Genomic DNA, 14,661 nt, shown 5'->3' with positions numbered 1-14,661 from the left:
ATCAGCACGGTCCTGGTGACCGTATTAGACGGCTGCTGCTCTGCCCCTCCGGGGCTCGGCACGCGCGTCCCGGAAACGCGCGTCCCGGTATCCAACCCTGCCTTGCGAAGGATGTTTGCGGTCCCGCGTGCTGTTCCTCCCCACAAATCAGTTTTTTTTTTGTTTATACACGACTACCCATGATGCAACAGCCTGCTAAGAATATTAACATTTCTAGGCTAGCCTTAGAAGGATGGTGAAGATATCCACATCTTTATAGTTCCCTGGAAACATAGCATCAATTTCTAGTCATAGCTTGTTCTAGCAGTATTTAGTAAAGATACTCACCATCAGTGATGAGTAGTCTTTCATTTCTTCTTAACTTTCATTATGTGTTTGACATAACATACATAAAGGGATTGTGCAAGAATGGGGGGGTTGGGAATAATAATCATGGCGTCTTTCATCTTTCTTACCTTGCTCTCCCTGATTGTAAGCGTAAATGAGGGCTACTTTTACATGCAGCCATCACCTCTGCTGTACGGGGATAAGCGCAGCAGAAGCTTGTCTCCATAGAAAACCATTGTTTCTGTGCTGCACAGAAATTATGATTTTAGGTGCAGAGTGAAAGACATGATCACCAGATGAACAATGATTGCCAACACCTGGTACACAGGCCAGTTTCTACATACAGTATGTTCATCCCCAATAATTGGCACGATTTTTGTTCAGTGTAAAAGGAGCTTTACTTAGGATACACTAAGGTTCATCTGTCTACCTGCGTAGGATTACAATTTGCCCTCAAAACAGCCAAATTTTTGTAGGATGTTTTCATCCAGTACCAGAAGCATTTTAGGGTACATTGTGCAGACCACTGGAGAACACTGAATTATTTGCCATGTTCATGGAATCAACTTGAAATAATGTTCTTTGTTACACTGCTTTTACAGTGTTTTTCATGACTTTGATGGCCTATCCTTAGGGTAGGTCATCAATATCAGATCAATTGGGGTCTGTTTTGGACCCAGAAAAACCAGCAGATGTTCTAGCTCATGTGGAAGTCTATCCTTGCCATCCTGTGATCTTCGTACCACTTTGTGCCCTCAAGTTCTGCACTTGGTAGCTTCTTTCATTATGTCTGGTCACCCTGGCAGGTTATGCACTGAATATCTACTTACAAAATACTCCTGGTGACCCTATTGGAGTCAATGTTGTGTACTTTTTGTCTGACTGTTTTACTTGTTCCCCAGTCAAGTAATTTTTTCAGGAATCTTCTGTCCCCCCCCCCCCCCATATAATTGTGGAATCATGCATCTTTCTTACCTTGCTCTCCCCAATATAACCATGGGCACAATTTCCTTCTTTTAAGATCTCTTATGTGGTATCGCTAAGGGTGTGGGAACACTTTTAGCATCTTCCAGTCAAATGCTACTTGTTTTGTCTGCCCTCACTTCCCACAATGTCTTTCTTCCTCTCTCAGGATTACATTCCCCTGTTCTCCATTGCGCTCTCCATGCACATCAGTTGGAAAGGTACATCAGCTGAAATTTGCCAAAGTACTATTCATTCAAGCTGTACTTCAATAGGAAGACAAAGGACACATGCAGGATAACATTGAAGGAAATTCATATATAGGTACTACAGTAAGGGTTTACAGAGTTTGCATGAGAACGAGAGCAAGACAGATTGTTAATTATGGATGAGTGTTAGTAAAGGAGACGTAGGAATATTGTGGTAACTGTAGAGAGGAAATTTTAAATATAAATATACAATAGAAGAAGCTAATACATATGTGCATATTAAGTTGAAATAAGGTAAATAAATTTTAATAAGTGGTACACTTTAAAATCAAACCTTAGCAGTCATGTCAGAGGTCTCTTTTTGTTCATGTTTTCTTCAGTTTTAAATATTTCTTTGCGTGACTTAATATAGCTTATATAACTAGTACTAGACATCTCTAAAGAGTATGCTACCTCCTTTGAAAGTTTATATTCTATAGTATAATTTAGTCTTCAATGAAGTGGGTTGTAGGTGGTGGTAAAAAGGGAGGAGAGGAAGAGCCTCTTTGAAGATTATTATCCTGTTGAATTTTGTTCTTCAAAGGTTTTTAGAGCTCTCAGGAAGTTTGTTGTTAAAGATCTTTGAATTATTGAAATATTTTCACATTGTTTCTAAAATTAAAAGACATATTCCAACCACTTCAAGAGTTTCACATCTTTTGAGGTATCTGTCTTCAAAGATCTTTTGGGTGGTTATCTCTTTGTTCATTTCTACATGAATGGGCAGGAAAATCTGTTCCTTCACAAGAATAGGGGAACTCTAAATGTTGTACTACCATGCCATTGTTTGAGATGACTTGGTTATATCCTTTGTAAAGAATAAAAATAAGATAATAAATAGGATTTAGACATCGCAAAGTTGCAGGTAGTTGGGGGAGTATATAAACAAATCATTTAATTTGTATTCATTTATTTAGAAAAAATAGGTTATGTTACTCATTAGGTTTATTTTTCTTTTGTGGTAAAAGACCACAACAGCAAGCTCTATTTCACGTTTCAAGATGTTAGACTCACATTGGACATGTTTTTCTTTTGACTTTCTTTTTATTATTGTTTAGCAATCAAGTAAATGTATGACAATACAAGGCATTATACTTAGAAGTCGGTATAGTACAATTTACAGTGTTTTAGATGTATATTGCATAGCCAACATTCAGACCATATCAGTAGACAGTATAGTATAATATTGCAGTCCCAAATTTGTTGTTGGGTTCTGAATGGCGTTGACTCATTTTGTCCGGGACGATACTTGCTTGCTCTTGTCCTGTATTGATAGGCTTCAGAATAACAACATCAATAACTGAGTGAACTGCCTTGTATGCATAAGATAACAAGTAAAGGAACTTGTATAATAACAAACAATAAATGTATATGTGTGTGGGAAGGAGTGGAGAGAATATGGGGGGGGGGGGGGAGGGGAGGTGTGAGCCCGAGACCACTGATAAATATATACATGATGGTTTAAAAAGTGAAGATGTTGTCATTATTGGTTATTTCGTCTCATATACTTCTGTTGGCAATTGTTTGTGAGTTAATTATCCTCCGACATGTGATTAGGGAAAGGGGTTGAATTGCGATAGGTAACCCAAGGGGCCCAAAGTGATATGAACCTACTCTGGGTGTGTTGAGTTAACATGACAATCTCTTCAATATCGTATATTTGGTTCACTTTGTGTAACCACTGGGCAGGGGCGTAACTAGAGTTCTATGGGCCCCAGGGCAAACTTTGAATTGGGGCCCCCCGCGATCCTCCGCCACCAGCCCCCCCCCCGCCATCCTCTGCCCCTACCTGCCATCCTCTGCCCCTACCCATGCCCTCCCCCCCTCTGTTTGAAGCCATACATTTAAAAATAATAATACTCTAGTCACTAGAGTATTTTTTTATTTATTTTTGAATGTATGGCACACACTGGCTTCATATAAGGGATGGGGGGGGGGGGATGAATGATGATCAGTGGTGCCGTGCGGCAGTGTGTCTGAATTCAGAAAGGGGGGGCCCGCACCGGCCATATGAGGGCAGCCAGGGGCAGCAAATAATGAGGGGTCAAAATGAAAATGAAATACTCTGTGGGCAAAAAATGTAAAATATATAGAGGGAATGGGGGCAAAACGAAATATAGTGAGACTCTTACTATATTTCATGTTGCCCCCGCCCACTCCCTCTATGCATTTTGATTTTTGCCCACAGAGTATTTCATTTTCATTTGCCCCCGGGCTCCTCATTATTTGCTGCCCTATTATGGCCGGTCCGGGCCCTTCTGAATTCAGACACACTGCCTCACGGCACCACTGATCATCATTCATGTCCCCCCTCCGTATGAAGCCGGACGCAGGTGTGTGCCATTTTTTACATTAAAAAAAAAAAGTAGACTTCCTACTCTTGTTTGTTCTGCTCTCTTCTTCACTTGAGGGCTGAGGCAGCCGGCGGGCTCGTCATTCCGAATCCTGGCTGCTGTGATCCCGCGAGACCCGCCGCGGAGGTCACGGGTCTCGCGCTGACAAGTAAGCGCAGCCACACAAAATATAGGCGGGCCGCCGCACTTAATAAAAAAACACTTGCGGGGCCCGCTTTACTGCATCTCTTCTGGGGGGCTCTATGGGCCCCCCTGACTTAGGGGCCCGGTCACAATTGCGACCGCTGCGACCCCTATAGCTACGCCACTGCCACTGGGGCAGGTTGACGTTCTCCACTGCGGGGGGATTAGGAGTTTGGCGGCTGCCAGTAACAATGAAAGAAGGGATTTATTTTGCACATTTTGTCTCTCCTCATTCCATCCTAAGAAAATTAAGGTAGATGAGGGTATATTTTTCAATGAGCAGATGTTCTTGGCAATCTCTAAAACAGAGTTCCAGAACATTGTTAGTTTCGAGCAGGACCACCAAATGTGCAAGTACGTCCGTCTGAGTTACATCTCCAGCAAATGTTCGGGATAGATGTGTACCAAATATTTAGTTTTAACCGGGGTTATATGCCATCGGGATAGTATCTTGTATGAATTTTCTTGTATTCTTATGCAAGAGGATGGTCCATGGGAACATTTGTGAATGTTGGAGATTGCGGTGGGTGATAAATTAAGTCCTAAATCTCTTTCACAGAGGCCTATTTAGGCCCGCTTTGGTGTGACAGTAATAGTGAGAAGAAGGCTGTATAGTTTTGATAGCACCTTGACCGGTGTGTTATGTTGTGCCATAAGGGTTTCAAGTTGTGTCAGTTGTCTGTTCAGTTGTCCATGTGATATATAGGAGTGAAACGCCATTTTAAGTTTATTATATTCTAGGAAATTTAGTGGTTTCTGTTTTGTTAAGTTGTTTATGTCAGCAAGAGATTTCACTGTTCCATTTTCCAGTATGTTTTCTAATGGTATGTCTATGGTGAGTAAGTGGTCTGGGGAATCTAGGTGTCGTTGTGCAGTGTATAGTTTCGGTAGGTCTATCTTTGTGGCTAACGGAGAGGGGGCTGGTAGAAGGTGTGCTGCTTTTTTTTTTTTCCATAAATCTACTACTTCTTGAGTTAGGGCATTCTTAAAAGTTATTGTGTCTAAGTAGTCAATTGGTGCTACCAGTAGTGTCTTAAGACGTATTGGGGAGGATAACTCCTCTAGTGCTACATGTAATTTGTCTGTTGTGGGTCTAGCCCAGTGTATTATTCTAGAAAGTATTGCTGCCGTATAATACATGGATAGGTCTGGCACTCCAAGGCCACCTAGTGTTTTGGGTAGTGTTAGTGTTGAGAAACCAAGTCTAGGTCGTTTGTTTTTCCATATGTATTTTGAAAAGAATTATCTGGCTTTCATTAAATAGGTCTTAGGAATCTTAATTGGTAGTATTTGGAACAGGTAAATTAATTTAGGGAATATGAGTCCTTTTAGCAAATTTTTCCTTCCTATCCAAGATAGGAAGGGAGCTGTACAGGATTCTATTTCCTTTAAAGCGTTTTGAAGTAGCAGTAAGTAGGTAAGTTTGGACAGGTCTGACCATCGTGTGCTTAGTTTAATTCCTAAATACGTTATATAATTTTTTGCCCGTTTAAATGGAAATTGGTTTTCGAGCTTGTTCTTTAATTCTTGAGAAATATTTATGCCTAGTGCTTCTGATTTTTCAAGGTTTATTTTGAAGTTAGAAAGTGAACCAAATCTGGTGAATGTGTCCAGTACCGCTGGTATTTCTTTTATAGGGTCTGTGAGAATCAAAAGCAGGTCGTCAGCAAAGGCTGCCGCTTTGTAATCTATTGCGTTGATTTTATATCCTGCTATGGCAGGGTGTTGTCTAACGCTTTGAATCAAGGTGTCCATCACTAAGATGAATAACGAGGGGGATAGAGGGCAGCCTTGCCGAGTGCCATTTAGGATATCAAACGGGTCTGACAGCAGGCCATTAACTCAAACTCGTGCATATGGGCGGGAGTATATCTGAGTGATGGCTTTGATAAAGGGGTCAGGAATGTGATAATGGCGTAGGGTTCAGTCATGAAGGTCCAGTCCACCCTGTCGCTTTCTCCGCATCCGTATCCAGGAGAACTAACAGGGAGCGAGAGATATTAGCATGTTGCATGAGGTGTAGGAGCCTGACGGAATTGTCTTTGCCTTCTCTACCTTTTACAAAGCCAACTTGTTCAGGGGAGATCAGATTTGGTAACAAGGGGCTTAAGCGCTGCTCTACAAGGCCAGCATATATTTTTTGTCACGGCTGAGGATGGGGAAAACCCTCAGCCGTGCGGTATCAGGAGATGTAAGGTCGCTACTTGGCCAGTAACACAGAATTAGGGAGCAGGTCACCTCCTAGAGCTTCCCTAATCTGACCCTGACTCCTAGCTGCATGAGCCGCCCTTGAAGGTAGGAGGGCTCATGCTCAGGAACCTTGGATCCCTTCTGATCCTCCGACGATCCCTGTACTAGGAGCTGGGTAGACAGCCCGTTCCTCCTGGACACGGAGTAACAGGAGTCTAAAATGGCCAAGCTATAAAGAAAGGGGAACATAAACAGACATATGGCAATGGCAGGTAAGTGCAACTAGAACCACACTTACCTGCCACAGACACACAACCTGGAACCCACGTGCAAGTGCTGCTTTCCACAAACAACACAAAGGACACCGCACACACAGACATCACACGGGAACCCAGGAAACCATATTCTGCAATAAATAAAGACCAAACAAACATCTTCTAAACACCATACATAAACCTATGACCACAAGGGTGGACCCCACTGGCAGATGGAATACACAGGAGGCTGCTCCAGCTAACCATGGCTGAAGTACCCCTCAGACAAGTGATATTCACTGAGGCTTTATAGGGCCAAGTAGCCACACCCACAGTCAGACACACCCAGTGCACACACACACTAGGAAGGAGGTTAACCCTTCCAACACCAGGCAAGGGAAGACGGACTTTTAAAGGGGAATACACACATAAACAAACACACTTCACCTGTTGCCGCGGGCAATGGCATGCGTGGCAATCATGTCCTGGGGATCAGCCATAAGGCTGAGACACTGCCACCACATGCACACAACACCACACGTTGCCACGGGCAACCAAGTGAAGGAAAGTGTCACAAAACAAACCACTGGCCGTGACATTTTTAGGTCATTATTCAAAGGGGATATTGGTCTGTAATTGCTGCATAGTTCTGGATCTTTCCCTTCTTTGTGTATGAGGGAAATGTGTGCTTCAAGTGCTTGTCTCCGCAATGCAGAGCCCTGTAGTACAGCTTTACAGAAGCGCAGGAGGAGGGGTTGGAGAGTTTCTCCTAGGGATTTGTAGTATGAGACAGGGAGACCATCGGGGCCTGGGCTCTTGCCCGTAGGGCTCTTTGACAGGATGGACTGGATTTCTATAAGCGTGAACGGCCTGCTGATCTGTTGATCCTCCGAAAACGTTGGGAGACGAAGAGAAGAGAGGAAGTCTTTAATATCCTCCTTTTCCTTAGTTGTTTGATCGTTTGTGTCTTGTTCCCTTAGTTGATATAGGGATTTATAATAATGACAATATGCGTCAGATATGCTTTTGGCGTCTGTGACACGTTGGCCTGAATGGTGTTTTGTTGAAATTATATATGTGCATGCTTTGCGTTTCTTAATGAGGGACATCATTAATTTGGATACTTTGTCGCCGTGTATGAAAAGTCTATTTTTCCATGACATGTACAATTTAACTGATTGTGCGTTTAGTATGTCTCTCAATTGTTGTCGTTTTGACACTAGTATTTAGAGGGTATCTCTAGAATTAGTTGATTTGTGTGTTAGTTCTAGTTGTTGGATCTCAAAATATAGTTTCTTTACCGTTTCTTGTCTAGATTTTTTAAAAGTGAAGCTATTGAAATAAATTTGCCTCGGATGACTGCTTTATGTGCTTCCCAAATTGTTGTAAAGGGCAGTGTGTCATCAAGGTTCCAATTGAAATAATCAGTTAGGGCTTTTTGTATGCGGCTTTTGTATTGCTGATTGGAGAGGATGGATTCATTCAATCAATCTCCAAATCATCGAGGATTTTGCGATGTTGCCAAGTGAGGTGAGGATTGAGTGTTTCAGAATGCACACTGGGTATTATGTTTGTTTCTCTGATAGTCAGAAGGGATGGGAGGGTAAGGAATAGGCAATCTATGCGTCCGTACGAATGGTGCACTGGAGAGAAGTGAGTGTAATCTCTTTCTGTTGGATGGATATGTCTCCAAGTGTTTACTAATTGGGCAGAGTGTAGTGTTTTATGTATTCTGTTAAGCACCTTCTTGGACAACTTGGAGAGTCCTGTTGACGTGTCCATATGTGGGTGTAAAGCTGTATTTAACCACCTCAGCCCCCAGTGCTTAAACACCCTGAAAGACCAGGCCACTTTTTACACTTCTGACCTACACTACTTTCACCATTTATTGCTCGGTCATGCAACTTACCACCCAAATGAATTTTACCTCCTTTTCTTCTCACTAATAGAGCTTTCATTTGGTGGTATTTCATTGCTGCTGACATTTTTACTTTTTTTGTTATTAATCGAAATTTAACGATTTTTTTGCAAAAAAATGACATTTTTCACTTTCAGTTGTAAAATTTTGCAAAAAAAAACGACATCCATATAGAAATTTTGCTCTAAATTTATAGTTCTACATGTCTTTGATAAAAAAAAAAATGTTTGGGTAGAAAAAAAATGGTTTGGGTAAAAGTTATAGCGTTTACAAACTATGGTACAAAAATGTGAATTTCCGCTTTTTGCAGCAGCTCTGACTTTCTGAGCACCTGTCATGTTTCCTGAGGTTCTACAATGCCCAGACAGTACAAACACCCCACAAATGACCCCATTTCTGAAAGTACACACCCTAAGGTATTCGCTGATGGGCATAGTGAGTTCATAGAACTTTTTATTTTTTGTCACAAGTTAGCGGAAAATGATGATTTTTTTTTTTTTTTTTTTTTTCTTACAAAGTCTCATATTCCACTAACTTGTGACAAAAAATAAAAAGTTCTATGAACTCACTATGCCCATCAGCGAATACCTTGGGGTCTCTTCTTTCCAAAATGGGGTCACTTGTGGGGTAGTTATACTGCCCTGGCATTCTAGGGGCCCAAATGTGTGGTAAGGAGTTTGAAATCAAATTCAGTAAAAAATGACAAGTGAAATCCGAAAGGTGCTCTTTGGAATATGGGCCCCTTTGCCCACCTAGGCTGCAAAAAAGTGTCACACATCTGGTATCCCCGTACTCAGGAGAAGTTGAGGAATGTGTTTTGGGGTGTCTTTTTACATATACCCATGCTGGGTGAGATAAATATCTTGGTCAAATGACAACTTTGTATAAAAAAATGGGAAAAGTTGTCTTTTGCCAAGATATTTCTCTCACCCAGCATGGGTATATATAAAATGACACCCCAAAACACATTCCCCACCTTCTCCTGAGTACGGAGATACCAGATGTGTGACACTTTTTTGCAGCCTAGGTGGGCAAAGGGGCCCACATTCCAAAGAGCACCTTTCGGATTTCACAGGTCATTTTTTACTGAATTTGATTTCAAACTCCTTACCACACATTTGGGCCCCTAGAATGCCAGGGCAGTATAACTACCCCACAAGTGACCCCATTTTGGAAAGAAGACACCCCAAGGTATTCCGTGAGGGGCATGGCGAGTTCCTAGAATTTTTTATTTTTTGTCACAAGTTAGTGGAAAATGATTATTTTTTTATTTTTATTTTTTTCATACAAAGTCTCATATTCCACTAACTTGTGACAAAAAATAAAAACTTCCATGAACTCACTATGCCCATCAGCGAATACCTTGGGGTCTCTTCTTTCCAAAATGGGGTCACTTGTGGGGTAGTTATACTGCCCTGGCATTCTAGGGGCCCAAATGTGTGGTAAGGAGTTTGAAATCAAATTCTGTAAAAATTGACCTGTGAAATCCGAAAGGTGCTCTTTGGCATATGGGCCCCTTTGCCCACCTAGGCTGCAAAAAAGTGTCACACATCTGGTATCTCTGTATTCAGGAGAAGTTGAGGAATGTGTTTTGGGGTGTCTTTTTACATATACCCATGCTGGGTGAGATAAATATCTTGGTCAAATGCCAACTTTGTATAAAAAAATGGGAAAAGTTGTCGTTTGCCAAGATATTTCTCTCACCCAGCATGGGTATATATAAAATGACACCCCAAAACACATTCCCCACCTTCTCCTGAGTACGGAGATACCAGATGTGTGACACTTTTTTGCAGCCTAGGTGGGCAAAGGGGCCCATATTCCAAAGAGCACCTTTCGGATTTCACTTGTCATTTTTTACAGAATTTGATTTCAAACTCCTTACCACACATTTGGGCCCCTAGAATGCCAGGGCAGTATAACTACCCCACAAGTGACCCCATTTTGGAAAGAAGAGACCCCAAGGTATTCGCTGATGGGCATAGTGAGTTCATGGAAGTTTTTATTTTTTGTCACAAGTTAGTGGAATATGAGACTTTGTATAAAAAAAAAAAAAAAAAAAAAAAATCAGCATTTTCCACTAACTTGTGACAAAAAATAAAAAATTCTAGGAACTCGCCATGCCCCTCACGGAATACCTTGGGGTGTCTTCTTTCCAAAATGGGGTCACTTGTGTGGTAGTTATACTGCCCTGGCATTTTCCAGGGGCCCTAATGTGTGTTAGGTAGGTAAATGACCTGTGAAATCCTAAAGGTGCTCTTTGGAATATGGGCCCCTTTGCCCACCTAGGCTGCAAAAAAGTGTCACACATGTGGTATCGCCGTATTCAGGAGAAGTTGGGGAATGTGTTTTGGGGTGTCATTTTACATATACCCTTGCTGGGTGAGAGAAATATCTTGGCAAAAGACAACTTTTCCCATTTTTTTATACAAAGTTGGCATTTGACCAAGATATTTCTCTCACCCAGCATGGGTATATGTAAAATGACACCCCAAAACACATTCCCCAACTTCTCCTGAGTACGGCGATACCACATGTGTGACACTTTTTTGCAGCCTAGATGCGCAAAGGGGCCCACATTCATTTTATGAGGGCATTTTTAGACATTTGGATACCAGACTTCTTCTCACGCTTTGGGGCCCCTAGAATGCCAGGGCAGTATAAATACCCCACATGTGACCCCATTTTGGAAAGAAGACACCCCAAGGTATTCAATGAGGGGCATGGCGAGTTCATAGAAATTTTTTTTTTTTGGCACAAGTTAGCGGAAATTGATATTTTTTATTTTTTTCTCACAAAGTCTCCCGTTCCGCTAACTTGGGACAAAAATTTCAATCTTTCATGGACTCAATATGCCCCTCACGGAATACCTGGGGGTGTCTTCTTTCCGAAATGGTGTCACATGTGGCGTATTTATACTGCCCTGGCATTCTAGGGGCCCTAAAGCGTGAGAAGAAGTCTGGAATATACATGTCTAAAAAATTTTACGCATTTGGATTCCGTGAGGGGTATGGTGAGTTCATGTGAGATTTTATTTTTTGACACAAGTTAGTGGAATATGAGACTTTGTAAGAAAAATAAATAAAAATTCCGCTAACTTGGGCCAAAAAAATGTCTGAATGGAGCCTTACAGAGGGGTGATCAATGACAGGGGGGTGATCAATGACAGGGGGGGGTGATCAATGACAGGGGGTTGATCAATGACAGGGGGGTGATCAATGACAGGGGGGGGTGATCAATGACAGGGGGTTGATCAATGACAGGGGGGTGATCAGGGAGTCTATATGGGGTGATAACCACAGTCATTGATCATGCCCCTGTAAGGCTTCATTCAGACGTCCGTATGCGTTTTGCGGATCCGATCCATCTATCAGTGCATCCGTAAAAATCATGCGGACATCTGAATGGAGCTTTACAGGGGGGTAATCAATGACAGGGGGGTGATCAGGGAGTCTATATGGGGTGATCACCACAGTCATTGATCATGCCCCTGTAAGGCTTCATTCAGACGTCCGGATGCGTTTTGCGGATCCGATCCATCTATCAGTGGATCCGTAAAAATCATGCGGACGTCTGAATGGAGCTTTACAGGGGGGTGATCAATGACAGGGGTGTAATCAATGACAGGGGGGTGATCAGGGAGTCTATATGGGGTGATCACCACAGTCATTGATCACGCCCCTGTAAGGCTTCATTCAGACGTCCGGATGCGTTTTGCGGATCCGATCCATCTATCAGTGCATCCGTAAAAATCATGCGGACATCTGAATGGAGCTTTACAGGGGGGTGATCAATGACAGGGGGGTGATCAGGGAGTCTATATGGGGTGATCACCACAGTCATTGATCACGCCCCTGTAAGGCTTCATTCAGACGTCCGGATGCGTTTTGCGGATCCGATCCATCTATCAGTGCATCCGTAAAAATCATGCGGACATCTGAATGGAGCTTTACAGGGGGGTGATCAATGACAGGGGTGTAATCAATGACAGGGGGGTGATCAGGGAGTCTATATGGGGTGATCACCACAGTCATTGATCACGCCCCTGTAAGGCTTCATTCAGACGTCCGGATGCGTTTTGCGGATCCGATCCATCTATCAGTGCATCCGTAAAAATCATGCGGACATCTGAATGGAGCTTTACAGGGGGGTGATCAATGACAGGGGGGTGATCAGGGAGTCTATATGGGGTGATAACCACAGTCATTGATCATGCCCCTGTAAGGCTTCATTCAGACGTCCGGATGCATTTTGCGGATCCGATCCATCTATCAGTGCATCCGTAAAAATCATGCGGACATCTGAATGGAGCTTTACAGGGGGGTAATCAATGACAGGGGGGTGATCAGGGAGTCTATATGGGGTGATCACCACAGTCATTGATCACGCCCCTGTAAGGCTTCATTCAGACGTCCGGATGCGTTTTGCGGATCCGATCCATCTATCAGTGCATCCGTAAAAATCATGCGGACATCTGAATGGAGCTTTACAGGGGGGTGATCAATGACAGGGGTGTAATCAATGACAGGGGGGTGATCAGGGAGTCTATATGGGGTGATCACCACAGTCATTGATCACGCCCCTGTAAGGCTTCATTCAGACGTCCGGATGCGTTTTGCGGATCCGATCCATCTATCAGTGCATCCGTAAAAATCATGCGGACATCTGAATGGAGCTTTACAGGGGGGTGATCAATGACAGGGGGGTGATCAGGGAGTCTATATGGGGTGATAACCACAGTCATTGATCATGCCCCTGTAAGGCTTCATTCAGACGTCCGGATGCATTTTGCGGATCCGATCCATCTATCAGTGCATCCGTAAAAATCATGCGGACATCTGAATGGAGCTTTACAGGGGGGTAATCAATGACAGGGGGGTAATCAATGACAGGGGGGTGATCAGGGAGTCTATATGGGGTGATCACCACAGTCATTGATCACGCCCCTGTAAGGCTTCATTCAGACGCCCGTATGCGTTTTGCAGATCCGATCCATCCATCAGTGGATCCGTAAAAATCATGCGGACATCTGAATGGAGCTTTACAGGGGGTTGATCAATGACAGGGGTGTAATCAATGACAGGGGGGTGATCAGGGAGTCTATATGGGGTGATCAGGGGCTAATAAGGGGTTAATAAGTGACGGGGGGGGGGTGTAGTGTAGTGTAGTGGTGCTTGGTGGGACTTTACTGAGCTACCTGTGTCCTCTGGTGGTCGATCCAAACAAAGGGGACCACCAGAGGACCAGGTAGCAGGTATATTAGACGCTGTTATCAAAACAGCGTCTAATATACCTGTTAGGGGTTAAAAAAAACACATCTCCAGCCTGCCAGCGAACGATCGCCGCTGGCAGGCTGGAGATCAACTCTCTTACCTTCCGTTCCTGTGAGCGCGCGCGCCTGTGTGCGCGCGTTCACAGGAAATCTCGCGTCTCGCGAGAGGACGCACCGGCGCGTCCACCCAGAAGAGCAGGGCCGCCGCAAAGACGCAATCCTGCGTACGGCGGTCCTGAGGTGGTTAAAGGGAACCTGTCATGTGGATATTTGATTATAATCTAACTAATTATATACAATCATTAACTACTAAAAAGTACCTTAGATGTATTCACTTACTGGTGTGACAGATGGTTACCTCATAATATACACACAAAGATGCCGCATGCTAATGAGCTGATTGGAGTCCGGCGTGATGTCATTGAGTCCAACGTATATTTAATTCAGAGCTATAGCCACTCCCCTGCCCACCTGCTGCTGATTCCTATGGAAACAAACTGCCACTCAGCAGCAGGTGGGCGGGGAGAGTCAGGAGCTCATGAATATTAATGACTCATCATTATCAGCTGGAGCTTTTCAATACAAGATGTTGGCAGATTGACTGGGTCAATTAAAGAAAGTGACCCAGCATTGTGCTAAGAGAATCAATCACTTATTTATGTTGCCCTTAGTTAGGACACCATAAAACTGGTGACAGGTTCCCTTTAAGTCTCCTCCCAAAAGGAAAATTCCTCCTATAAATGGTTTGCATTCTCTCATTGTGCATGTAATCCAGTGGTCTTGATTCTTGTTCGGAGCATATAGGTTTCCTATAGTTACTAATGTGTTATTTTACCTTTAATAAAAATATAGCGACCCTGGTCGTCAGCGAGAGTATCTTGGTGTTGGAAGGGTAAATGTTTATTAATAGTTATGGCTACTCCCCTAGATTTCCTAGATAATAAGTATGAAT

General features: G+C 43.2%; 1 protein-coding gene across 1 annotated transcript in view; it reads left to right on the top strand.

Annotated features, from left to right (window-relative positions):
• Window positions 1-14,661, top strand: part of FAM227B (family with sequence similarity 227 member B) — a 695,955-nt gene that overhangs the window by 453,303 nt on the left and 227,991 nt on the right. The window lies entirely within an intron of this gene.

This window comes from Bufo bufo, chromosome 1 (genome assembly GCF_905171765.1).
Source record: "Bufo bufo chromosome 1, aBufBuf1.1, whole genome shotgun sequence".
Classification (NCBI taxonomy): domain Eukaryota; kingdom Metazoa; phylum Chordata; class Amphibia; order Anura; family Bufonidae; genus Bufo; species Bufo bufo.
Note: the sequence above shows the minus strand (reverse complement) of the source record. Positions and strands in the feature narration are given on the sequence as shown.